This window comes from Globicephala melas, chromosome 9 (genome assembly GCF_963455315.2).
Source record: "Globicephala melas chromosome 9, mGloMel1.2, whole genome shotgun sequence".
Lineage (NCBI taxonomy): Eukaryota > Metazoa > Chordata > Mammalia > Artiodactyla > Delphinidae > Globicephala > Globicephala melas.
The window spans coordinates 24,946,567-24,974,147 of record NC_083322.1 but is presented as its reverse complement, the minus strand read 5'-3'; the positions used below and the strand labels follow the sequence as shown (position 1 = coordinate 24,974,147).

General features: G+C 37.6%; 1 protein-coding gene across 5 annotated transcripts in view; it reads right to left on the bottom strand.

Annotated features, from left to right (window-relative positions):
- Window positions 1-27,581, bottom strand: part of GRM8 (glutamate metabotropic receptor 8) — a 794,344-nt gene that overhangs the window by 91,318 nt on the left and 675,445 nt on the right. The gene's annotated exons all lie outside the window — the stretch shown is intronic.

Sequence of the window (27,581 nt, the reverse complement as noted above, 5' to 3'; positions counted from 1 at the left end):
GTTTCCCACACCACCAAGCAATCCTTGGACACCAGCTGGGTGTCCTACAAGTCAAATCAGTTCTGACACTATCACCTGGAAATAGCATCAGATCCCACAGAATGCTAACAGGACAAACCAGAAATTATGGATCATAGGAGACAACTCATTATGACAAGCTACTACTATATAAAAGGTAAGCTCTATGAATGGAAGGATTTTGTTCACTGATGTGAACAAACAGTGATTGACACACAATTTGTCCTCACATATTTATTGAATTTGTGAGCAAGGAAGGACAGGAAGGGCACCCCTGAGGAAGGAGGAGTCAACTTGGAAGTACTGGCTTCTAGAAATAAAGTACAGCTCAAAGAGGCACAGAGAGAAGAGCTAAAGGAATGTTTAAAAAAATAAAACAAAAAAACTTATTTTCCCAAGACCAGCTCTATAAAAACCCCAAAGAAAAATTACCATTTGCTGTGATAGTCTGGCTCCAAGATGGCCCCCAATAACTTTACCTCCTGGAACCATGCACTCATGGAGTCCTCTCCCACTTTAAATAGGGCTGAATTATGTAAACAATAATATATTCCAGAAATGACTGCATGTGGTTTCTGAGGCTAGGTCATAAATGACACTTTAGCCTGTGCCTTGTTCTCTCTTGGACTGCTCACTCCTGGGAGAGAACCAGACTGTCATGAGAGCTCTCAAGCAGCCCTATGGAAAGGAACTGAGGCTTCTTGCCCACAGTCAGCACCCACTTGCCATGCATGTGAGGGAGCCACCTAGACAGTGAATCGTCTGGCTCCAGTCAAGCCTTTAGATGACTGCAGCCCCAGCTGACACCTTGACCGCAACCTCGTGCGAGACCCTGAGCCAGAACAACCCAGCTGAGCTGCTTCTGAATGTCCAATCTACAGGAACTGTGTGAGATGATAAGTGTTTTATTGTTGTAAGCTGCTAAATATGGAGTTATTTGTTACACAGCAATAGGAAACTAATGCAGCTCAAATTAAGCTTACTGACCCATTCTGTGACCACCACCAGTAGAGTAGTCTACTGAGAATCTACTGAGAAGGTAGTGACAACTATCTTATACCAAAAACATGCCCCAAAGTGTCTAGTGTCAGCAATATTCTATCATCACTCTTAAGGTTGCCTCCCTTTGGGGAACTATGTGACTGAGCTTATTCTCATAAATAGATCTATTGCTAAAGGATGCTTGCCTTTCTTGAATGTGGGGTGAATAGTGGAGGGCAGAGAATTGTAGCCCCGAAGTTCAACACTTGCTGAGGGCTATCAGATCTCCCCCAGGTGGAGTAGATAATTCATGCATGTTTAATTTCAAATATCCTCCCTTGAGAAGGTAGATGGTAATTCATGTGTCCTAAGGGCACTCAAGACTATTAGCTCTACCTTGTCTCTTCACCACAAAGGAAAAGCAATCTATCATAACCCTGTTAATTTTCTATTAGGTTTTAATGATTTAGAAAAGTTATTTTATTTATGTATAAGATTCCATTAGGTAAGAAAAAAAAGTTAAATTGAAAGTGGCTTCTCTCAAAAATATTGAGAAAAATGAAATGCTCCACTTGAGTGGCTAAAATATTGATTTTATACCCTAATGGACTCTTATATAAGATAATAAAATACTCTCTGTGAAGGTTATGTTTCAAAGCTAATTATTGTAAAACCAAAATTGCATTTTCTTTGGGGCTTCTATAGATTTATAATGTTACTGTTAAAAAAAAAAAAGGCAGTAAAAAAAAAAAAATCTCAGAAACATTAAACTTCAAGTTTGCTAGAGACCTTAAAGGTCAGCTTGTCTACCCACATGTCTAATTCTTTAATTCTCAATACACTTTATTTTCTATAAGGAAATAAGACTTATTAACAAAGAAATATATCCAAATCTGATAGTCCTCATTACAGAGGATAAATATTCATCATTATAAGCTAAGTACTATATTTTCTTGATCAGTTTCCTGAATACTGAACTAGTGGAAAAATGTTTTTCATAAATAAAAATTAAAGTTATAAGATAATGAAAAATACCACAAGTTTTTAACAGTTGTAAATTTTCTTTAGTAAAAACGGTATAGTCAAGCCATATGTGTTACATTTCTTAATATAATGGAGAAAATTTATGTATGTTTCAGTAAACATGTTAAACATACATGACTACATTTTCATCAAGGAATCTATTTATGTATAACTGTACTGTGTTTTGATGTCATAGTTGAAGTCTGGGAACCAACCAATATCCACCCCAAGGAAGAACAAGTAGCGAACACTTGAGTCAGGATCTTATAAATACATTAGTATCTGAGACACATAATTTATTTTGGATATGTTGCTAAATTAAAAATACTACTACTCGGGCTTCCCTGGTGGCGCAGTGGTTGAGAGTCCGCCTGACGATGCAGGGGACGCGGGTTCGTGCCCCGGTCCGGGAAGATCCCACATGCCGCGGAGCGGCTGGGCCCGTGAGCCATGGCCGCTGAGCCTGTGCGTCCGGAGCCTGTGCTCCGCAACGGGAGAGGCCACAACAGTGAGAGGCCCACATAACGCAAAAAAAAAAAACCAAAAAACTACTACTACTTGAGAGTACATTAAACTTCCTATTTTTCACAGCTGTACTACAAAGCATCAACAAATATCATTCAGCTCTCTTGCTTTGCTATATTAACAAATAATACCATCTTTCATAATGCGTAAAAAGAGAAGTCATATCCGTACATTTAAAACATGTGTCTTCCTCTCCTTTGGCATTATTCTGATATTAGGATGTTTTCTGTCTAAAACATGTGTTCTAACAAATGGATGACAGTTATATAGATAGACCTTCTAGGGATAAAACCATAGCCCATTCCTGTCTTGACAATGTTCACCAATAGTGATTCATTCTGTAGGCTCCAATCCAGTACATTTCATAGAATGTGAGCCATCAGCTGGCTTCTGCTGTCAAATTCTACTATTACTGCAGACAAATATACCAGCAACCACAAAACCAAAACTTTCTGCGTGAATGTGCTTACATTTTTTCATCTTTCATCTTCCCAGACCAATCAACCTAGAGTAATGCTTCATAAATTAAAGACATTATTTTTTATAGAACAATTTTCTTCTGTGTAGTTTTAATAACTCCTGAAAAAAAAGGACTACAAGAATATTTCCCAATTAAATGCCCCACTATAATTAATCATTTCCAGTATTCACTACAAAATTCTCGCTCAATTTAATACCTCTATTACAGTGTTTTTCCCACATGTTAAGTGGTATGTTCAATGTTACGATTACTATACATGTGGGAAAATTTTAAATATAACATTTAAAGATAATTGATATCTAGTCATACCGTCCTTAACTAGCTCTTTTCATCTTGCTCTATAAATAAGCATAGTATTATAATCATTGTGGTGACTAGTTTGCCACTGCAGTATTCAAAAACCCAACGCTTCATCTGACTTATGTCACAGCAGATTGTACATGCAAACATTTCCAGTGAAACTGGGCATCTTTTCAAAGGTTTACTCGTTAATTTCCATACAGTCAATAGTTTTAACAAGTGCACTTAATTAGCATGAGTATTTAAAATGTCAAAATTTGGTATATTTTGTGAATCATACGATTCACATATGAATGACTACACATTGCACAATTAATTTGATAATGCAACTCAAAGTACAGTTTCTCAATATATTAGTATACACATTCATATATATAGATATGTTTGTATATAGATATATATTGCTTCAGTGATATTCATCCTTTCCTTTGGGCCATGCAAAGCTTTCTACTTCTGTTCAAAGTGGTAAGTAGGTTTAGTGTCCTTTGAAAAGATAGCATGTGTGAGATGATTCTCAGATTGAAGTCCTAGTTTTATATGATATTACAGATCTACATAACCTGTACAAATGCAAAGACTACTCTTATTTAAAAATACAGTTTAAAATTTCATTTACAATAGCATCAAAATAAAACACTTAGGGATAAACTTAACAAGTAAAGTGCGAGAGTTTTTTTAACTAAAAACTACAAAATATCATTTCAAGAAAGTTAAAGAAATGAATAAATGAAAAGAAATCCCTAGTTCATGGATCAAAAGATTTAACATTGCCAAGATGGAAATACAAAACTGATCAAGAGATTCGACATAATCCCTATTAAAATCTTATCTGGCTTCTTTGCAGAAATTGACAAGTTGATCCTAAAATTCATATGGGAGTATAAGGGACCCAGGATAGACAAAATGATCTTGAAAGTGAAGAGTGAAGTTGGAAGATTCACACTTCCTGATTTTAAAACTTACTACAAAGCTGTAGTAATCAAGCAGCATGATACTGGCATAAAGATAGACTAATTACTGAAATAAAATTGAGAGCCCAGAAATAACCTCTTATATGTATGGTCAATTGATTTTTGACAATGATGACAAGAAAATTCAATGGAGAAAAAACAGTCTTTTCAACAGTGGTGCTGGGACAAGACATGACACCAAAAGAATAAGCAACAAAATAAAAATAAATAAATTAGACTTCATCAGTATTACTTTTGTGATTCAACAGATGCCATTAGGAGAGTGAAAAGACAACCCACAGAGTGGACAAAAATATTTTCATATCATATATCTGATAAGGAACTTATATCCAGATTTTATTTTTTAAAACTCTTAGAATTAAACTGTTAAAAAGGCATAAAATCCAATTAAAAATAGGCAAAAGAAATGAAGAGACATTTCTCAAAACAAGACATATGAGTAGTCAATACGCACATGAAAAGATGTCTAACATCATTAGTCGTAAGAGAAATGCAAATCAAAACCATAGTACCCACTAGAATGGTCATATTAAAAAATACAGACAGTATCAAGTGTTATTGAAGATGTGGAGAAAGTAAAACCCTTTACATTGTTGGTGGCAATGTAAAATGGTGCAGTTATTTTGGACAACAGTTTGGCACTTCCTCAAAAAGTTAAGCACAGAATTGCCATATGACCTAGCAATTCCACTCCTAGGTAATTTTAACCTAAGAAAACTGGAGACATATGTTCTCACAAAAATTTGTACATGAATGTTCATAGCATCATTAGAGCAAAAAAGCAGAAACAACCCAAATGTGCATAAACAAAATGCGCTTTATTCAACCAAATATTAAAAAGAAATAAAGTACTATTATATGCTATAAAATAGATGAACCTTGAAAATATGCTAAGTGAAAGAAATCGGTCACAAAGACCATATAGTGTGTGGTTTTTTTGTTCCTTTTTTTTTTTTTTTGCGGTACGCGGGCCTCTCACTGTTGTGGCCTCTCCCGTTCCGGAGCACAGGCTCCGGACGCGCAGGCTCAGCGGCCATGGCTCATGGGCCCAGCCGCCCCACGGCATGTGGGATCTTCCCGGACCGGGGCACGAACCCGTGTCCCCTGCATCGGCAGGCGGACTCTCAACCACTGTGCCACCAGGGAAACGCAGTGTGTGATTTTAATTTATATGAAATGTCCAGAATAGGCAAATCCATAGACAGACAGTAGATGGGTGACTGCTAGGGGCTAAGGAGGGAAGAGAATAGAGTTACTACTCAAGGGTACAGGATTTCTTGGGAGGTGATGAAAATGGTCTAAAATTAGTGGTAATGGATACACAAGTCTGTGAATATACTAAAAGCCACTGAATTATGTATTTTAAAATGGGCAAATTTTATGGCATTTGAATTATCTCAGTAAAGCTGTTAGTTTTTAAATATGCAAACTGTGTTGATACAGTCAGGAAGTATTTATACTCAGTCCTTCATTTGCTATATAAAAAGCCATATTGCATGTTCTAGACAAGCTTTGATGTGGGGATTCAACAGTGACCAAGACATGGTTGCTGGCCTCCAGAGACAGTGCAAGTGGGGAAAGAGATAAGCAGAGGGCCAGTCACAGTTCAGTATGAAACTCCCCAAAAAGAAAAGGGGTGAGGAAATGGTACTGCTAAAAGAGGATCCAGCAGGGCCACCAAGCATAGGCTTCAGGGATGTGTGAACAGCAGCCTGAAGGATGTATAGGAGGTAAACCAGGGAAGGGGATCTCAAGCCAAAAAAGAAAAAAAAAAAAGACATCAAGATTCACGGGTAAGAAGTCATAACAAACTGGAGAAACTAAAGGTATAAAGAATAGCAAAAGTATAAATAAAAGCACTGGGGGAATTGGTAAGAAGCAAGCTAGGGAACAGAGGTGATGCTAGATCGTGAAGAACCTTATAAGCCACTGAGAGTAATTTGGTTATTATCTTGAAGGTGGTAGCTGGGATCTTCTGAAGGGTTATAACAAGGATAGGGATGATGAGCTTTATCGTTTAGAAGAATTGCTGCGCTGCAAGGTAGAAGACTGAAGGAACCCAAGACTAGATATGGGTCAATCACCAAACACGCTGAGGCTGTTAGAATTCCAGATGAAAGGCAATGGTGACAGGAATCCAAAGAACGGCAGTGAGCATGAAGGATGTTGTAAGCAGCACCAGGTTTTGGTTTTCAGACTTTATTCTCAAGGCCATAGAGGATGTTTAAAGGATTTTAACCAAATGCGTGATCACATGTAAAATATAAATATAAAACTTTATATAGGGCTTCCCTGGTGGCGCAGTGGTTGAGAATCTGCCTGCTAATGCAGGGGACACGGGTTTGAGCCCTGGTCTGGGAGGATCCCACATGCCGCGGAGCAACTAGGCCTGTGAGCCACAACTACTGAGCCTGCGCGTCTGGAGCCTGTGCTCCACAACCACAACTAGAGAAAACCCTTGCACAGAAACGAAGACCCAACACAGCAAAAATACATAAATAAAAATTAATAAACTCCTACCCCCAACATCTAAAAAAAAAAAACTTTATATAAATATGTAAAAAATATATTTTTTTCTTTTGGAGATCACTGTGATATCAGGGAAAAGAGTGATACAGAGGCAACGATAAGAAATAGGGGAATAATGTCATGATTCCAGGCAAAACAAGAGCCTGTGAACCGTTAGAAGAGGTGGTGATGAAGAAGATGGTCTGGATTTAAGATATAGTGAAGAAAATAGAGAGAAGGGTGGCAAGAGAAAAAAGAGGAACCAAACAATGTCATCCAAGCTTGTGTTTGAGAGTCATCCTTAGCATTACACTTACTTCAACATCATGTCTGATGAACCACATGGCCAGGCACGATCCTCCCCATGCCTAACTCCCAGGTAATTAGGTATCAACCCTCCTTAATCCCTTATTATACAACACACAGCACCTTGTAGTCTTCTTCAATGGCAATTTTACAGTATGTAATTATGCATTTATTTGATTTTCTTTTTATTTGAATAAGAGATTTTCTGCATTTTAAATTATGTTCCTCAGAATCTCTTACAGGGTTTACACAAAATACATCTCACTGGGTCCCAGTTCTTACATATTACAATTTAATAGGTCTGGAAAGGAACCTCAAGTTGGCACTTTTTTTAGTATCTTTATTGGAGTGTAATTGCTTTACAATTGTGTGTTAGTTTCTGCTGTATAACAAAGTGAATCAGCTATACATATACATATATCCCCATATCTCCTCCCACTTGCGTCTCCCACCCACCCTCCCTATCCCACCCCTCTAGGTGGACACAAAGCACCGAGCTGATCTCCCTGTGCTATGCAGCTTCTTCCCACTAGCTATCTATTTTACATTTGGTAGTGTATATATGTCCGTGCCACTCTCTCACTTTGTCCCAGCTTACCCTTCCCACTCCCCATATCCTCAAATCCATTCTCTACATCTGCGTCTTTATTCCTGTCCTGCCCCTAGGTTCTTCAGAACCTTTTTTTTTTTCTCTTTAGATTCCATATGTATGTGTTAGCATATGGTATTTGTTTTTCTCTTTCTGACTTACTTCACTCTGTATGACAGACTCTAGGTCCATCCACTACAAAACTCAACTTCCTTTCTTTCTATGGCTGAGTAATATTCCATTGTATATATGTGCCACATCTTCTTTATCCATTCATCTGTCAATGGACACTTAAGTTGCTTCCATGTCCTGGCTGTAAATAGAGCTGCAATGAACATTGTGGTACATGACTCTTTTTGAATTATGGTTTTCTCAGGGTATATGCCCAGTAGTGGGATTTTGGGGTCGTATGGTAGTTCTATTTTCAGTTTTTAAGGAACCTCCATACTGTTGTCTATAGTGGCTGTATCAATTTACATTCCCACCAACAGTGCAAGAAGGTTCCCTTTTCTTCACACCCTCTCCAGCATTTATTGTTTGTAGATTTTTTGATGATGGCCATTCTGACTGGTGTGAGGTGATACCTCACTGTAGTTTGGATTTGCATTTCTCTAACGATTAATGATGTCGAGCATGCTTTCATGTGTTTGTTGGCAATCTGTGTATCTTATCTGGAGAAATGTCTAATTAGGTCTTCTGCCCATTTTTGGATTGGGTTCTTTGTTTTTTTGATATTGAGCTGCATGAGCTGCTCGTAAATTTTGGAGATTAATCCTTTGTCAGTTTCTTCATTTGCAAATATTTTCTCCCATTCTGAGAGTTGTCTTTTTGTCTTGTTTTCCTTTGCTGTGCAAACGCTTTTAATTTTTATTAGGTCCCATTTGTTTATTTTTTGTTTTTCTTTCCATTTCTCTAGGAGGTGGGTCAAAAAGGATCTTGTTGTGATTTATGTCATAGAGTGTTCTGCCTATGTTTTCCTCTAAGAGTTTGATAGTGTCTGGCCTTACATTTGGGTCTTTAAGCCATTTGGAGTTTATACTTGTGTATCATGTTAGGGAGTGTTCTAATTTCATTCTTTTACATGTAGCTTTCCAGTTGTCCCAGCACCACTTATTGAAGAGGCTGTCTTTTATCCATTGTATATTCTTGCCTCCTTTATCAAAGATAAGGTGACCATATGTGCGTGGGTTTATCTCTGGGCTTTCTATCTTGTCCCATCGATCTATGTTTCTGTTTTTGTGCCAGTACCATACTGCCTTGATTACTGTAGCTTTGTAGTATAGTCTTAAGTCTGGGAGCCTGATTCCTCCAGCTCCGTTTTTCTTTCTCAAGATTGCTTTGGTTATTAGGGGTCTTTTATGTTTCCATATAAATTGTGAAATGTTTTGTTCTAGTTCTGTGAAAAACGCCATTGGTAGTTTGATAGGGATTGCATTGAATCTGTAGACTGCTTTGGGTAGTAGAGTCATTTTCACAATGTTGATTCTTCCAATCCAAGAACATGGTATATCTCTCCATCTATTTGTATCATTTTTAATTTCTTTCATCAGTGTCTTATAGTTTTCTGCATACAGGTCTTTTCTCTCCTTAGGTAGGTTTATTCCTCAGTATTTTATTCTTTTTTGTTGCAATGGTAAATGGGAGTGTTTCCTTAATTTCTCTTTCAGATTTTTCATCATTAGTGTATAGGAATGCAAGAGACTTCTGTACATTAATTTTGTATCCTGCTACCTTACCAAATTCATTGATTAGCTCTAGTAGTTTTCTGGTAGCATCTTTAGGATTCTCTATGTATAATATCATGTCATCTGAAACAGTGACAGCTTTACTTCTTCCTTTCTGATTTGGATTCCATTTCTTTCTTTTTCTTCTCTGATTGCTGTGGCTAGAACTTCCAAAACTATGTTGAATAATAGTGGTGAGAGTGGACAACTGTCTCTTGCTCCTGATCTTAGAGGAAATGGTTTCAGTTTTTCACATTGAGAATGATGTTAGCTGTGAGTTTGGGATATATGGTCATTATTATTTTGAGGTAAGTTCCCTCTATGCCTACTTTCTGGAGGGTTTTTTTTTCATAAATGGGTGTTGAATTTTGTCAAAAGCTTTTTCTGCATCTTTGAGATGATCATATGGTGTTTCTCCTTCAATTTGTTAATATGGTGTATCACATTGATTGATTTGCATATATTGAAGAATCCTTGCATTCAAGTGGGATAAACCCCACTTGATCATGGTGTATGATCCTTTTAATGTCTTGTTGGATCCTGTTTGCTAGTATTTTGTTGAGGATTTTTGCATCTATGTTTACCAGTGATATTGGCCTGTAGTTTCTTTCTTTGTGACATCTTTGTCTGATTTTGGTATCAGGGTGATGGTGTCCATGTAGAATGAGTTTGGGAGTGTTCCTCCCTCTGCTATATTTTGAAGAGTTTGAGAAGGATAGGTGTTAGCTCTTCTCTAAATGTTTGACAGATTGCTCCTGTGAAGCCATCTGGTCCTGGGCTTTTGTTTGTTGGTAGATTTTTAAGCACAGTCTCAATTTCAGTGATTGTGATTGGTCTGTTTATATTTTCTATTTCTTCTTGGTTCACTCTAATAAGGTTGTGCTTTTCTAAGAATTTGTCCACTTCCTCCAGGTTGTCCATTTTATTGGCATAGAGTTGCTTGTAGTAATCTCTCATGATCCTTTGTATTTCTGCAGTGTCAGTTGTTACTTCTTTTTCATTTCTAATTCTATTGATTTGAGTCTTTTCCCTTTTTTTCCTGATAAGTGTGGCTAATGGCTTATCAATTTTTTTTATCTTCTCAAAGAACCAGCTTTTAGTTTTATTGATCTTTGCTATCGTTTCCTTCATTTCTTTTTCATTTATTTCTGATCTGATTTTTATGATTTCTTTCCTTCTGCTAACTTTGGGATTTTTTTGTTCTTCTTCTCTGATTCCTTTAGGTATAAAGTTAAGTTAGTTATCTGAGATTTTTCTTCTTTCTTGAGGTAGGATTGTATTGCTAGAAACTTCCCTCTTAGAACTGCTTTTGCTGCATCCCATAGGTTTTGGGTCATTGTGTTTTCATTGTCATTTGCTTCTAGGTATTTTTTGATTTCCTCTTTGATTTCTTCAGTGATCTCGGTTATTTAGTAGTGTATTGTTTAGCCTCCCTGTGTTTGTATTTTTTACAGTTTTTTTTCCTGTAATGGATATCTAGTCTCATAACGTTGTGGTCAGAAGAGATACTTGATACCATTTCAATTTTCTTAAATTTATCAAGGCTTGATTTGTGACCCCAAGATATGATCTATCCTGGAGAATGTTCCATGAGCACTTGAGAAGAATGTGTATTCTGTTGTTTTTGGATGGAACGTCCTATTAATATCAATTAAGTCCATCTTGTTTAATGTATCATTTAAAGCTTGTGTTTCCTTATTTATTTTCATTTTGGGTGATCTGTCCATTGGTGAAAGTGGGGTGTTAAAGTCCCCTACTATGACTGTGTTACTGTCGATTTCCCCTTTCATGGCTGTTAGTATTTGCCTTATGTATTGAGGTGCTCCTATGTTGGATGCATAACTATTTACAATTATTATATCTTCTTCTTGGATTGACCCCTTGATCATTATGTAGTGTCCTCTTTGTCTCTTGTAATAGTCTTTATTTTAAAATCTATTTTGTCTGATATGAGAATTGCTATTCCAGCTTTCTTTCGATTTTCATTTGCATGGAATATCTTTGTCCATCCCCTCACTTTCAATCTGTATGTGTCTCTAGGTCTGAAGCAGCTGATTAGGGGGCTCTTGCTCACTCAGGGGGAAGGGAGGGGTACAGAATGCGGGGCGAGCCTGCGGCGGCAGAGGCCAACATGACGTTGCAACAGCCTGAGGTGCGCCGCGTGTTCTTCCGGGGAAGTTGTCCCTGGATCCTGGGACCCTGGCAGTGGCAAGCTGCATGGGCTCCTGGGAGGGGCAGTGTGAATAGTGACCTGGGCTTGCACACAGGCTTCTTGGTGGCGGCAGCAGCAGCCTTAGCATTCCATGACCGTCTCTGGGGTCCACGCTGATAGCCACGGCTCGCGCCCTCTCTGGAGCTCGTTTAGGCAGTGCTCTGAATCCCCTCTCCTTGCGCACCCTGAAACAATGGTCTCTTGCCTCTTAGGCAGGTCCAGACATTTTCCCGGACTCCCTCCCGGCTAGCTGTGGCGCACTAGCCCCCTTCAGGCTGTGTTCACGCAGCCAACCCCAATCCTCTCCCTGCGCTCGGACCAAAGCCCAAGCCTCAGCTCCCAGCCCCGCCCGCCCCAGCGGGTGAGCAGACAAGCCTCTCGGGCTGGTGAGTGCCGGTCGGCACTGATCCTCTGTGCGGCAATCTCTCCGCTTTGTCTTCTGCACCCCTGTTGCTGTGCTCTCCTCCGCGGCTCCGAAGCTTCCCCCCTCCGCCACCCGCAGTCTCCACCCCCAAAGGTGCTCATAGTGTGTGGAAACCTTTCCTCCTTCACAGCTCCCTCCCACTGGTGCAGGTCCCCTCCCTATTATTTTGTTTCTGTTTTTTCTTTTGTTTTTTGGCCCTACCCAGGTATGTGGGGAGTTTCTTGCCTTCTGGGATGTCTGAGGTCTTCTGCCAGCGTTCAGTAGATGTTCTGTAGGAGTTGTTCCACTTGTAGATGTATTTCTGACGTATTTGTGGGGAGGATTTTGATGTGCACATATTACTCCTCCGCTGTCTTGAAGGTCTCTCTAGTTGGCATTTTTAAAGAAGTCTTTCTTCTTCCAGTGATTCTGTCATGTAATTAGTGAACCACACTTTGCCAAGCACCAATTTAAATTTATTTTCCTCAGGAGAGTAAGAGCCTGGTGTGTGGCATCCCAGAGCCTAATGTGACGACTACCCTGCAATGGCCATCAATAAATATTTGTTGAATGAATGAAGAAGGAATGGAAGAACAAGTGAACAGGTGATGGTGTCCTTCATTCAAAGCCCCAGCAAAGCTTCCAAGCCAGGAAGCTCATGAATCAGATGAACACATGATCTGTGTTCATGAGTTAAGTTTCCCTGGGCAAAGATTTCAAAGGCACAGTCATATGCAAGGCAGTTGAGATCATGAATATGTATTAGCAAATTCTCACCCACAGAAACAATGGAAAGTGTGAAGGGAAGATGACACAAAGGAGGCATGGCAAGAGCAAAATTTAAGGAGCAGACACAGGAAGATTAGTAAAGGAGAATGAAAAAATACGGTCAGATGGAAACCAGGGAAGAACCTGGTCCAAGGTCCAAGAAGCCAAACAGATAATTTCAGGAAAGAGGAAGTGGTCAGTGGTGCCCAAAGACAGTCAAATTTCATGAGGATACAATTTGAAAATCGAGAGTACCTGGTTGCCTTCATGACAAAAAAATTAATTTTTCTGTGAAGTCTTCTCTGACTGACCCTACAGCAGTCGGGTAGGTATGTTCCTCCCCTGGATTGCATTATGTATTTTATTATAACTCTTTGGCATTATATTGTGACTATCTGTTCACATATCCATTTCTGCACCGGACCGAGAACACAGTAATCTCAAGGACAGATAGTTTCACCTCCCATTACCTTTATTAAGACATAGGATTCAGTAGCAATTCAATGTTTGAAAAAAACATAAGTTGATTAATAAGTAGAATGTGTGGTAAGCACACCTATTACTACTCCAAATATATAACTACTCTCTATTTAGGGTTTTGAGTAGGATGGTAGTAAACTTATTCTTTCCTAAATCTGTGTGGTCTCTAGATTATTTTAACCATACCTTCCAAGAAGCTAATTTTGGGGAGGCTATGTACTCTGACACACACCTTATAGGGATGTTGGAAAGATCTAACAAGTTAACATCTGTGAAAATGTTTTGTGAATGGAAAATGTAAAAGGTGCTCAGAAACTCTGCATATACCTGATTTAGGACTGAGAGGCAGCACTAGAAAGAAGGTACCCACTCTCTACCTATAATAAATACAGCTGCTCTGCTAATAAAACTATGTCAGCAGCAACAAGCAAAACCACGGTCTTTGGATTTCATACAGATCTGTGGTTTCTTGCTTTAATTTTCCCACTCTCAGCTCTTAATGTCAGTTCCTGGTAATTGCCACATGAGATGCGCCTTCTCACATCACAGCTCTATGCAGAGAAAAGCATCTAGGCTAGTGCCTTCTGCCCTTGACTCTAAGGTTGGAGAGGGTGGCATCTGCCAGTGTGGATGTTGGAATGTGTGTTGTGGGACACTTGATTTTGGGGACTAGTATAGGAAGTCAGACCTACAATATTTTTGGTGAGTGGGATGCACTAACCCTATGCTAGGTTGCACCCCAACACACGGCATATGCAAATATCCCGGGAGCTCGGGGTATTTGTAGCCATAGTATTGAAACAGACTAATCTTTTTCCTTCATGTTAAATTTATCATAAAAGTTATAATTTGAATACTATAAAGAGTGGTCATTTGAACTCAAAAGGCATTGAGCTACAACTTGTGTTACTATGTTCATGATTATATTCTAAATGACCAAAATAATTTTTTTAGATAAAAGCTTTTTATTTAAGGGACTTTCCTGGTGGTGCAGTGGTTAAGAATCCGCCTGTTAATGCAGGGGACAGGGTTCGACCTCTGGTCTGGGAAGATCCCACATGCCTCGGAGCAACTAAGCCCGTGCGCCACAACTACTGAGCCTGCTCTCTAGGGCCTGTGAGCCACAACTACTGAGCCCTTGTGCCGCAACTACTGAAGCCTGCTCACTGCAACGAAGAGTAGCCCCTGCTCGCCGCAACTAAAGCCCGCGCACAGCAATGAAGACCCAACACAGCCAAAGATAAATAAACTAATTAATTAATTTTTTAAAAAAAGCTTTTCATTTAAGATTAATTCATCTGAATGTTTACTATAAAAGTAACTATTTTAACCTCTCAGGATGATTTGGTATGTCAGATCTTTTCTGAATATTATTTAAAAGCTTTCATATTTTAATTTTAAATCTTAAAATATGACATAAATGTCATATATGATAGCTATATTATATATATTGTGCCAGTATTTTATGATGACTAAATTCAGTTAAGCAGATCCTTCATTGCTAATAAGTAGAAGTAAATAACATGAAAATCAGCTCAGGGGTAATACTCTCTACAGGCAATTTTGTTAACTCTTAGGATATCCCTTTAAATTATTCACATTTCCTATTTTTCCTACACTATGTTGATTTATAAGTGCATGCAGAAACTAAGATAATTCTTTACAAAGCATTTTGTGATATTTTGAACAATTTAATAGATGTTCAATACAAAACACTTGTCTATTTCAATCTTAGCCATATCACTCAGTGTATATTTAACTCAATCTATGGAAATTTATAGGAAGTAAATACCTTCAAAACGTGAGAAGATAGACAAAGGAGTTTGGAATGACTTATTTCCAGTGGAAAGACACTTTATATTGCTAAGCAAACAGAACATAAAGAGGGATGATGCTGACGATAATAGCTAACATTTTCTGAGGGCATATTATGTGCCAGAATTGTTCTAAGTAATGAACATTAAATGCTTATAACAACCCTGTGGGTTAGGTACCCCTGACCCTACCCCATTTTGTCTAAGGAGTCACGGAGCAGTAGGTAACGTGCCTCATATCACATAGTTACTCAGTGATGGAGGGGGCCTAAAGCCACACGCCCAATCACAGCATTTTATTGCCTGTACCTGCTGGTTCCCAGGGCAGTGCATGACATGATAGACGGTAGAAAAAAATTTTAAACTGACTGAAAGTCCAGAATAGGGAGCAGAGAAGATAGGAGACAGTGGAGTAGGCACAACGCATTTGAAATAATAGTCCAATGAAAGGAGTGTGGCCCCAAACAGGAGAGGCCCTAGACAAGAGCAGAAAAGTGAGTGAGGCCAGGACAGTCAGTTTACTGGGAATGGAAAAGAATGGGTGAGTTTAAAACAGGGTTAGAAAGAAGAATCAAAAGAATTTGGTAATAATTTGCTTAAAGGATTTTTTCACACCAGACCCAATGTAAAAACCTTAGGATAAGATAAACATTTATTTAATGGTTTCAGTATGCTTCATCCTAGGGATTCCTTTCCCTTTTTAGTTATTAGAGTGAAACCTTGTCTCCAGCTTAGATTCTTCTAGCTATTTCATTCCATATAAGAGCACCAAAAAGGTTATTGTATCAATTTAGCATGCTTTATTCACAGTAACCCTAAATGGCACTCTTCCTGCCTGAAAGGCATTTATAACTTAATCCTAAATGAATATGTGCAAAAATAAGATACCTTATTTGAATTAAAAAAACAAGACACCCAGTAAAAAAAAAAATCTCAATTCTGTACTGAATTCCTAGGGATTGCATGACTCTGTATTCTACCCACATAAAGATAGATGGGAAACTGCTAAACACGAACAAAAAAAGCTCCTGCAGCCAGGGAGAAATAGAGCTATCACAACTGAGACATGTCATAAAAATAAATGACCTCTGAAAGAAGGAGAGAACCTGATGTCACTTTCCAGCCCCAAACCTAGAGACTAAAGGCTCTTCCCACAGACTGTGGTACAGAATAGAAAGATTGAGAGAGATTAAGAAGTTCCCTTGGATACAGCTGGAGCAAAGTGACCAGACAGAAAAGAACAGAGATGAATGAGAAATTGAATGGTACAAGAGGAGACCACAGCCGGCATTTTGGGGGAATATGCCTCACAAAGACACACAAATAGTCACCAGAATTATTTGTTTCTATGCATTGTTTAATAGGACAAATGGTAACCAAAGCTATTGAAATACAGTGTAAAGACTGTGATTAGAATGTGGAACTTTGAACAATAGCTGACATAAAAACTGTGAACTGTCTCAAACTTGTAGGGAAAGCCTACATGATATTAACACGTTTATTCTGACACAGAAGTGACAAAAAATATATCAGAACTAAGGCAACAATATAAGAAAAGGAGCTCTATGACATCAGAAGAGAAACATTTTCAATCAGCCATATCTGGCTAAGAATTTCCTCAATTTATAAAAAACTTATTTATTCATTTATTCAAAAACATGAATTGCAACAACAGTATAATCAACAGGGTAGGTACTAGGAATATACAAATGAATGAAGCAATGTTTGGGCACACTAAGAGCTTGGCAATTAAGAACGGACTGGAATTCAAGACTAAAATTATGGGATCAAATACTTGACATTAGTGAAGTTGGGCCATTTTCTTTCCCCCAACCTGGCAGAAGACTAGAGATTTACTTTCTTGAGAAGGTAAAAACATAGAGTCTTTTGGATGCAGGACACCTGGCACATTTGGGATCAGGGTACCACATTGACATCAGTTGTGGTAAGTAAAAATACAAAAGGTGAATTGTGTTTTCCAGTCCTCTTCCCCTACCTGGCTCAAAGAGTACTACCAGCCTTGCTTACACCCTCCAAGGAGAGGATTTGAAGATTCATCTTCGGGAGATTTTTAGATACATCAGCCTAAAAGAGAAGATCTAAACATTCTGATGTGAGGTGATTTCCCAGTGACATCTACTGTCAACAAACACACACATGTACAGAGAGCTGTTGATCAGATTTTCCCTGCACTCTTAGATGTGAGTGGAATCCAAGGGTCACTGGGCATGAAGAAAATATTTACCATGAACAATAGGCATTAAATCAAACAAGTAGAGGGAACATAGCAATTTAAGTAAATAAAGGCTATGCCTGGAGAGGAAAGCATTAAAAAATAATTAATACCTTCAGAGATTTTTTAAAAATGCATTCACTAAAGAAGATTGTGAAAAAAAAAAAAGGAACGTTCATAGATCATGAAATAACTCTTACAAATTAATTCTAAATCATTATAATTAATAATATACTTACATTACATTAATTATAATTATAATTCTAGATAACTGAATTATTTATAATTCTGAATTATAATTTCAGAAACAGAAATCAGTAGAAGAATTAAAAGGTAAAGTTGAAGTAATCTCCCAGAAAATAGACTAAAGAGACATAGAGAAAGAAATCAGCAAGAATTAAAGGATCAGTGCGGGATTTAAATAATAATTCCAGAAAAAGAAAATGGGGCATTTGGATTATTAAAGAAAAAAAATTTCTGGAAGAAAAGGATAAGACATTCTGGAGTAAAAGGTCCTACTGAGTGTCTAGTACAATCAATAAAAATTATACACATAGTAGGGTATATCCTGTTGAGATTTCAGAATAATGAAGACAAATAGGGGATCTTAAAAGATTCTGGAGATCAAAAAAACAAAAAAAGTTACAAAGAATCAAGGATCAGAATAATCTGAGAGCCAGGGAATAATGAAATAGTGTCTTCAAATTCTAAAGTAAAATGATTTCCAACCTAGATTTTGGCAATCTTTTGTTAAAGCATAATATCAAAATGAAGACACTTTTAAATTTTTTAAAATTTATATTTGGCTGCATCAGGTCTTAGTTGTGGCACAAGGGATCTTCACTGAGGCATGCATGCGGGATCTTTCGTTTCGGCATGTGGGCTCTTCCTTGCAGCTCGCAGGCTCCAGGGCATGCAGGCTCTCTAATTGAGGCGTGCAAGCTCAGTAGTTATGGCATGTGGGCTTAGTTGCCCCATGGCATGTGGGATTTTGGTTCCCTGACCAGGGATCGAACCCGTGTCCTCTGCATTGTAAGGCAGATTTTTCACCACTGGACCACCAGGGAAGTCCCCCTGAAGACACTTCTATAAATGGAAGTTCTCCAAAAAATGTATCTTCCATTTTCAGTCTAAGGAAATTTTCAGTTAATATGTTGTACCTAAATAAAAGAATAAATGAAGGAAGAGGAAACTGGATGATAGGAAACAAAAGATGCAGCACAAAAGAAATGTGAAGAAATCCTCTGAATTATGGTAATGAAAGATGCTGGGATGTGGGATGTGGGATGCAAGCTTTGCCTTTATTTAGAGACGTACCAATCTAAATTGGAGAACCTGGAGAGGTATCTCTAAGAACATAAATATAGTTAAACAGATTTTTTTTTGTTGTTTTTTTTGTTTGTTTTTTTTTTGCGGTACGCGGGCCTCTCACTCTTGTGGCCTCTCCCGTTGTGGAGCACAGGCTCCGGACGCACAGGCTCAGCGGCCATGGCTCACGGGCCCAGCCACTCCACGGCATGTGGGATCTTCCCAGATCGGGGCACGAACCCGTGTCCCCTGCATCAGCAGGTGGACTCTCAACCACTGCGCCACCAGGGAAGCCCTAAACAGATGTCTTTTGATGAAAAATTTGGAAGTGAATTGGTTTTAAGTATATAAAAAGCAAAACAAAATCAAAACAAAACACTAAGCAAGCAAACAATTTTGTAAATGATGATTGTTAGCTACATAGAAATGTAAGTTATGGTTTATCTATATTGGGAGGATGATGGGACAGGAAATGTAATGGCAGAGGACAGGTATAAAGGAGATAATTCCTCATATTCCATAGTGAGAAGCTAACACAAACTGACATAGCAGAAAAATAAGAAGTAGAAAGTAAGTGTAAGCAAGTTATTTAGAAATACAGAGTAAAACACATCAAGAAACAAGGAGTTGAATGTAGTCACCTTTGGTCATCTGAAAACAAGGACAGATATATTGGGGGCTGACATTTTCAAACAAGCATTGTGAGACCAATGTACTTCTTATAATCCTATGTACAAATAAATAAAAACAGATTGAAATGAAAAGTTAATAAGCTTGATAGTAAAGTAAGACAAATAAGAAACAGAGAAGTGCAGGAGAGCTAAAAATGAAATGCCCACTGGAAATCCACACAGGAAGCATTGAAGGGAAGGAAAGAGTTTGCAAAAATCACATTCTTGTACAGACACCAACTTGTAAAGCTTCTCAAACCATTGAGAAAAAAAATGCAGAGATGGAAACAGTAATAGAAAAAATGGAAGAAAACAGAAGGAGACTATGAGAATAATTATGGACAACTAACATTTCTAGAGAAACCAAAACAACTGTTATGGAAAAATATAATAAAAAATATATGGAAGGAAAACATTTCTCTGCTGAAGAAACATCTATGCAAATGGATTGAAGGGCAAACTTCGTGAAAGGGACTGATAAAACATAAGACTTTTGGTGGGAGGTATAAGATTAAAGAAAAGCTCAAAACAAATCAAGCAAGATAAAAAAAAATCTGTAACAAAAAGTAAAACTAAGGATAGTCTCAAACATTTCCACCACAACACAAATGCAGAATAAAAAGAAGTATGACGTTTTTAGGAGAAACTCTCATGATCACATAATTAATAAACTGACAAGTTTTCTTTCACATTTGAGGACTAGACTTTGGAATGCCTTCACTGAGAAAACAATTTTTTTTTAACATCTTTACTGGAGAGTAATTGCTTTACAATGTTGTGTTAGTTTCTGCTGTATAACAAAGTGAAGCAGCTATACGTATTCAGTATTCATATACCCCCATATCCCCTCCCTCTTGCGTCTCCCCCCCACCCTCCCCATCCCACCCCTCTAGGTGGTCACAAAGCATGGAGCTGATCTCCCTGTGCTATGCAGCTGCTTCCCACTAGCTACCTATTTTACATTTGGTAGCTTATATATGTCAGTGTCACTCTCTCACTTCATCCTAGCTTACCCTTCCCCCTCCCCGTGTCCTCAAGTCCATTCTCTATGTCTGCATCTTTATTCCTGTCCTGCCCCTAGGTTCTTCAAAACCATTTTTTTTTTTTTTAGATTCCATATATATGTGTTAGCATATGGTATTTTTCTCTTTCTGACTTACTTCACTCTGTATGACAGACTCTAGGTCCATCCACCTCACTACAAATAACTCAATTTCATTTCTTTTTATGGCTGAGTAACATTCCATTGTATATATGTGCCACATCTTCTTTATCCATTCAACTGTCAGCGGACACTTAGGTTGCAAAAAGAAAACTACAGGCCAATATCACTGATGAATATAGATGCAAAATTCCTCAACAAAATGCCAGTAAACAGAATCCACCAGCACATTAAAAGGATCATACACCATGATCAAGTGGGGTTTATCTGAGGAATGCAAGGATTCTTCAATATATGCAAATCAATCAATGTGATACACCATATTAACAAACTGAAGGATAAAAATCATATGATCACCTGAATAGATGCAGAAAAAGCTTTCGACAAAATTCAATACCCATTGGGCTTCCCTGGTGGCACAGTGGTTGAGAATCTGCCTGCTAATGCAGGGGACACGGGTTCGAGCCCTGGTCTGGGAGGATCCCAAATGCTGTGGAGCAACTGGGCCCATGAGCCACAACTACTGAGCCTGTGCATCTGGAGCCTGTGCTCCACAACAAGAGGCCGCGATAGTGAGAGGCCTGCGCACCGCGATGAAGAGTGGCCCCCGCTTACCACAACTAGAGAAAGCCCTCGCACAGAAACGAAGACCCAACACAGCAAAAATAAATAAATTAATTAATAAACTCCTATCCCCAACATCTTCTAAAAAAAAAAAAATTCAATACCCATTTATCATAAAAACCCTCCAGAAAGTAGGCATAGAGGGAACTCACCTCAACATAATAAAGGCCATATATGACAAACCCACAGCCAACATCGTTCTCAGTGGTGAAAAACTGAAACCATTTCCACTAAGATCAGGAACAAGACAAGGGTGTCCACTCTCACCACTCTTATTCAACATAGTTTTGGAAGTTTTAGCCACAGCAATCAGAGAAGAAAAAGAAAGAAAAGGAATCCAAATCGGAAAAGAAGAAGTAAAACTGTCACTGTCTGCAGATGACATGATACTATATACAGAGAATCCTAAAGATGCTACCAGAAAACTACTAGAGCTAATCAATGAATTTGGTAAAGTAGCAGGAAACAAAATTAATGCACAGAAATCTCTTGCATTCCTATACACTATGATGAAAAATCTGAAAGAGGAATTAAGGAAACACTACCATTTACTATTGCAACAAAAAGAATATTTTTAAAAGACTTTATCAGAATAAATTTGCTTGAGTATGTAATCCAGTCAGCTGAAAATTACAGCAACTTGAGAAGTCCAGAAATGGAATCATAATATAAAAGTTGGGACCATGATCATTGAAATGTGCGTGAAATCTACCAAAATGGGAGTAAATCTAGTTTTAAAGCTGGGTATAATTAAAAAATAGTTTAAAATGATATTTAATGTAAACCAAAAATTACAGTCACAATCATCTGGATCCAAAACCCCTAGGTTTCAATGAAAATATAACTTGCATGTGCTTTTATGGGCAACAAAGCAAACAATGACAAGAAAAAAAAGAAGTTAGAGATATGATAAACTGGCAAATTCTAGAGCTCAGAGAAAATGTATTTAAAAATGGGTCATAAAGAAATTCTTAACAGATTAAAGTAAAATAAACCAACCTTGTTTAGACCACATTTTCTGATGACAGTTTCTAGTAAAACTGGAAGTAAGTTAAAGTCATAAACAAAAATGCAACCACTTAGAAATTAAACAATAACTCTCTTCAAAAAGTCGAGTCAAAACCACAATTAGGGCCATTTAGAAATAAAAGATAATGAGAATGCTACATACAGCATTCTGTACTTAGAACAAAAATTTGTATTCTTCAATGCTTTTATTATAAAATAAGAAATAATAAAAATAAACAAAGTTAGTATTCAACTCTAGAAGCTAGGCAAAAATAACATAAAACTAAGAAAAGTAGAGGGGAAATTAATAATAATAAAAGCACACATTCATGACTTAGGAGACAGAATAATGGTTAATTAGTTTAAAATAGCATCAAAGAACAGTTTTTATGGAATAGCCAATAAAATTTACAGATAGCTGGCAGGTCTAAATTGGAAAAAAAGGGTAAAACTCAAATATACAGCCTTAATTCTGAGATTATAGATATAACTATAGATGCCAAAAAAGGGGAGAGAAATAAGAAAGTCTTATGTAGTATGTAATAATATAGCATAAAATATAATGTAATATAGTACTCTATTGCTTTATAAATATACCCTGACTCCCAGACCTTGAAAATAGTCTGTGACAGTTGTATTCTTTAGCTGGTGTATTCTTCCTCTTCTTTCTCTCTTGACCAATCCTTTAGAAACAATGTTTTATGCCCTCTGCACCACGATCCCTGTGCAAACTAGCTTTTGCAATGTACTCAACTTAAATATTATGTGAGAAAAGCATCTGCATTCAAATCCAATGACCTCTTCTCAGTCCATCTCTTTTTTAAACCCTCCTTTCTTGACATCTCGAACCCTATCACTATTCTTTCTCTCCTACTATCATGAATGCTGGTTCTCTCTTCTTTGCTGGGATTAACTCTTTATCCTTAATGTTTTCTGACTTCATCAGACATCCCAACTATTCCCTGCCTTCAAACATCATTGCCCTACTTCAATCCTGATCTTATTAGCCGCCTGCTATTACAACATTTCCCATGACTTGCTGACCAAGCACCATGAGACAGAACCAAAGTATGAGAAATAAAGCTCATCATGTCTAAAAACGTATTTGTCATCTGACCTAAGGAGTTTTCTTCTTGATTTCTCTAATTTTGTTCAATCGAATTTCATAGCCAGTATCAGCCACTATATACATCTTTTTCTTTCATCCATCCAATGTTTTGTCCAGCCCTACTGCAGTCATTTATCATAATGCCATTCCTTGACCACCATAAAGGGCTTGCAACTGGCTGTTCTTTCTCTTCTAATCTGTCTTTCACATACAAATCAGGGCTGGATAAAAATACTCTGAACCTCCTCTTTTACTCGTTCCCTTCCCTGATAGAAAATTACAATTATTTCTCAATGATACAAAGCAAAAAAAAAAAAAAAAAAAAGCCAATAAAAATTGGTAACCTAACTTTAAGCCCTCAGACCCTCTGCCCCAATCTGCCTTTCAAGTGTTACATAAAATGCCCATTCAGGAATTATATGCCTTGCTCAGTTTTTGAACTCATTTTTCTGAAATATGTATTTTGGCTTTCTTTCTCTATTTACTCCTGTTTTGTCTCTGCCTAGGAAAACATGTTTTCATTTTTGGCTACCAAAATACTACTATTCAGCTTTGCATGTAAGGAGCTTGGAAGTTGCCACTCCATCCTAACAAGTAAAGAGGTGAACAGATTGAGAGATCAACAACAGTTCTAAGATCCCTAAAAGACGTGAGGACACAGGGAGTATCGCTTTGCCCGAGAACGGAGAGACAAAAAAGCGAATAGGGGGAGTCAGAGTTTGCAGGAGGAGATTCCCTAGCAGGAACCACTGTAGAAGCCAGTAGTAGGGTAGGAAAACCTGAACTGTAGTTGTTGGAGGCTCAGTGTGGACAACTCTAAGAGAACTACAGTGGAACCTAGTCACAGGGGCCCTCACAACTTGTGACATTTATTCCCAGGAGCTCAACTAGGTTCTCAAAATAAATATCAGAGAAACACTTACGAATTCACAGTTCAGAGGCATAGCCTCGTTAAAAGACCGAGATCTAATCACGGAGTTACATATACAACACTTCCCCTCTCCCCACTTTACCACCACAATAATAATGCCTTTGTAGAGCAGTTATTTTACCCAACACATGTATCCAACTACCAAGAAAAAATCACTAGACACAGCAAAAGGCAAAAAACACAACTCGGAGAGACAGAGCAAGTATAAGAACCAGCCGTGACAGGGATTTTGAAATTGTCAGATTCAACATTAGGTTTTGGAATCAGATCAGAGTTTAAACTGTTTTATAACTTACTAAAAGTATTTCTCTGAGTTTCAGTTTTCCCATCTGTGAAAACAGGTCAGTACTACCTTACTTCAAATGATTTTTTGAGGACTCAGTGGATGAGTCCATACAAATGTCCTAGAACAGGGTAAGTCTGATAGCACAGTAAGCATCGTACTCAACAGCTACCACTGACCCCCTCCTCTTCACTTATCCACTTCCTCTACCTGTCATTGTGACTGCTGCTATTTCTCTTCCCAAAATACACCTGACATCTCCCCTACTTGCTGCTTGAATGAGATACTCTATTTTCTATTTCCTACTGTAAAATAACTATAAGAAACAACATATAAATTATTTAGGGAAAAAAACCAAATGTTCTATTCTCTGTATAAAATTTTTTTCCAGAAAAGGTATAGCTCTGGTATATCACTGCTGTAGTTTCATTACTGTGTGATTGACATATTCTATGTGTTGTTTTCTTTTTGGTGATATTAAATAAGCACAATGATATTTTTACTTAATACTGAATGGCTTCTATTATTCAGAGATCTCTGTATACCTGTTAAGCTGGTGATGTAGCTCTAAAAAATATCCTTTTTGTCATTTCATTTGTCAAAAATGGATGTGGAATATTAAAATGTTACCTTGTACCCCCTGAAACAATATTTCATTTGACCAAAACCAATTCTGAAATAGTGAATTTATCACATGAATGAATGAATGAATCTCAATGAAGTACTTTGCTTTCCACAGATAGACTGTGTCTTTCTCCCAAAGCCCGACATCAACTCTCTAATACATCCACTCCAACCTAGTAATCCGGACTCAGACTCAAGAATACCCCAAAATTTTGAAGACAAAAATCAAAACATGTAAAGTTAAGTCTTGGAGAAACCACTAAAGAATAACTCAGACAAAAGAATGGCATGGGAGAAAAGAATGAGAAAAAGACAAAGCACATTGGTATGACATAAGCTAAAAATAGTTTTCTGCTTTTAAAAGGAAATCAGAATAGAACATTTAATTAAAATTTTTTTATGTGTTTCTTTTCTGATGTTTTCAGTCTTCCTCTTTATAGTCCTATGTGTTATTTTCCAAGGCACTAAACTATGTAACTTTGTTTATAATATTTTAAGAACAACACAGTTAATATTTGACATTCCTAAACAATTCTCTATTTCTTGTTTGGAGAATAATAGAATAAATATAAGAAGAAAAGAATAAATTGAAACTTGAGATTTCAAGTTGTGGACATAGATTGCTCTTATTTTCAGAAGAGCATCATGAAAATGAAGAATGTGTTGCCTACAACTCAAAATGAAGGGGTGAGAGCAGTTAGAATAAATTATGATCTCCAAACTGAAGGAAACACTTAAAAACAAAACATAAACAAAATTATTTAGAACAGAAACACCAGTAGAACAACACAGATGCAATTTATCTTCTTGATAGATTCATGGGAAGCTTAATCTGGTCCATGTGAATAGGGCAGACTAAGCTACAATTTACAGCCTAATCCCATGACACCATGCCACGTTGCACACAGGGTATCCACAACTAGATGTGAAGAAGCAAAGTAGGCAAATGACGAAAGGAGCTCCAGATGAATTGCTCAGGCAAGAGATGCTCTTCATAGCTTGGATTAAGAGCTCGGCAGAATGGCAGCAGGGTCTGTCTAGATTTCCCTTACTTTACCACTACCAGTTTACAAAATGCAGGGAACAGCTCTGAACCAGAATCCCTGTCTTGTCACACATAAACTACTCTGTAGGACTATATCCATTAATTATTGGAAATAAGTTATCACAAACTTGCTCTATTCCATAATCTTGTCAGCTGTTCAAATGATTGATTCATTGTTTATATGTACCATTGTTTTTCTAAGTATTATAATTGATTATTGTACTAACTTCAAGGCAAATTATTCTGAGGGTTTCTGATATTTGATACTTCAGATTATTAAATGAAGGCTCTACTAGCATTTTGTTACTGTTGTTCAGCTTTTATAGCTTTGTTTTGTTTTTATGTTTGATGTTTGTTTATTTGTATGGCTGTAAATGCCCGAATATTTTTTTCCTCCAAGTGTAAAATAAGGATAGAATACAAATGGTCTCAGAATGAATTCCACTTTGAACACTACGTTTGAATCCTCTCTGCTTAAAATTTGGTAATTCCCATGAAAAGTAATTTTATTTGCTGTAAAAGGACATGGCAAGGAAAAGTCTATCTCAGAATACTAAAATAAAGTACAATGGCTCTGTCTCCAAAACACCAAACACATCTGGTTGAAAAGTGAGCATACTCTCATCTCTGAAATACCAAAAAAAAAACAGCTTGTGCTTTCTTGTCCTTACTTCCCCGAATAACAAATTATTTTGAGGTTAGATACATACAGTTGGAGAAATATTCCACTTTGTCTTTAAAGTTACTTGAGTGAGAGACAAAACACTTTGTATCCATGAAATAAAATTACTCAGGAAAGCAGAGACATGTTTCAATAATTTCAGTTTTCAAAGTCAGGCAAACAGTTAAAAATCAAGTTATTGTTTTGTGGTTTTCAGATTGGCACCTATATTGTAAAACTTCAAAATAGGGCTCTGGGATGACAATGCAGCTAAAGTTATAATGGAGAAGCAGTTCTCTTGAAAAACAATGGTACATGCTTTTACAAATTTTAGTTAGAAGCCTTTCCTCATTTTCAGAGGGCAACTCCAGCCTTGCAAGCATCAATCATGCTTGAGACTATTAAAAAAAAAAGATACAAAAAAAGACTATAAATGAAATGTGTTTTTTGTTCCTAAAAAATATTTTGTCTCTAAAGAGAGTGTTATTTCTGTTGCATTGTCCTTAGTTTCTTTCTCGAATCACACATAAATGCCAAGCCTTCTTCATTGGTATCTTTATTTATTATTTTTAAAAATTTATTTATCTTTGGCTGCATTGGGTCTTTGTTGTTGTGTGCGGGCTTTCTCTAGTTGCGGAGAGCGGGGGCTACTCTTTGTTGTGGTGCGCGGGCTTCTCATTGTGGTGGCTTCTCTTGTTGCGGAGCACAGGCTCTAGAGAGCAGGCTCAGTAGTTGTGGCACATGGGCTCAGTAGTTGTGGCTCATGGGCTTAGTTGCTCCACGGCATCTCGGATTTTCGCCAACCAGGGTTCAAACCCAT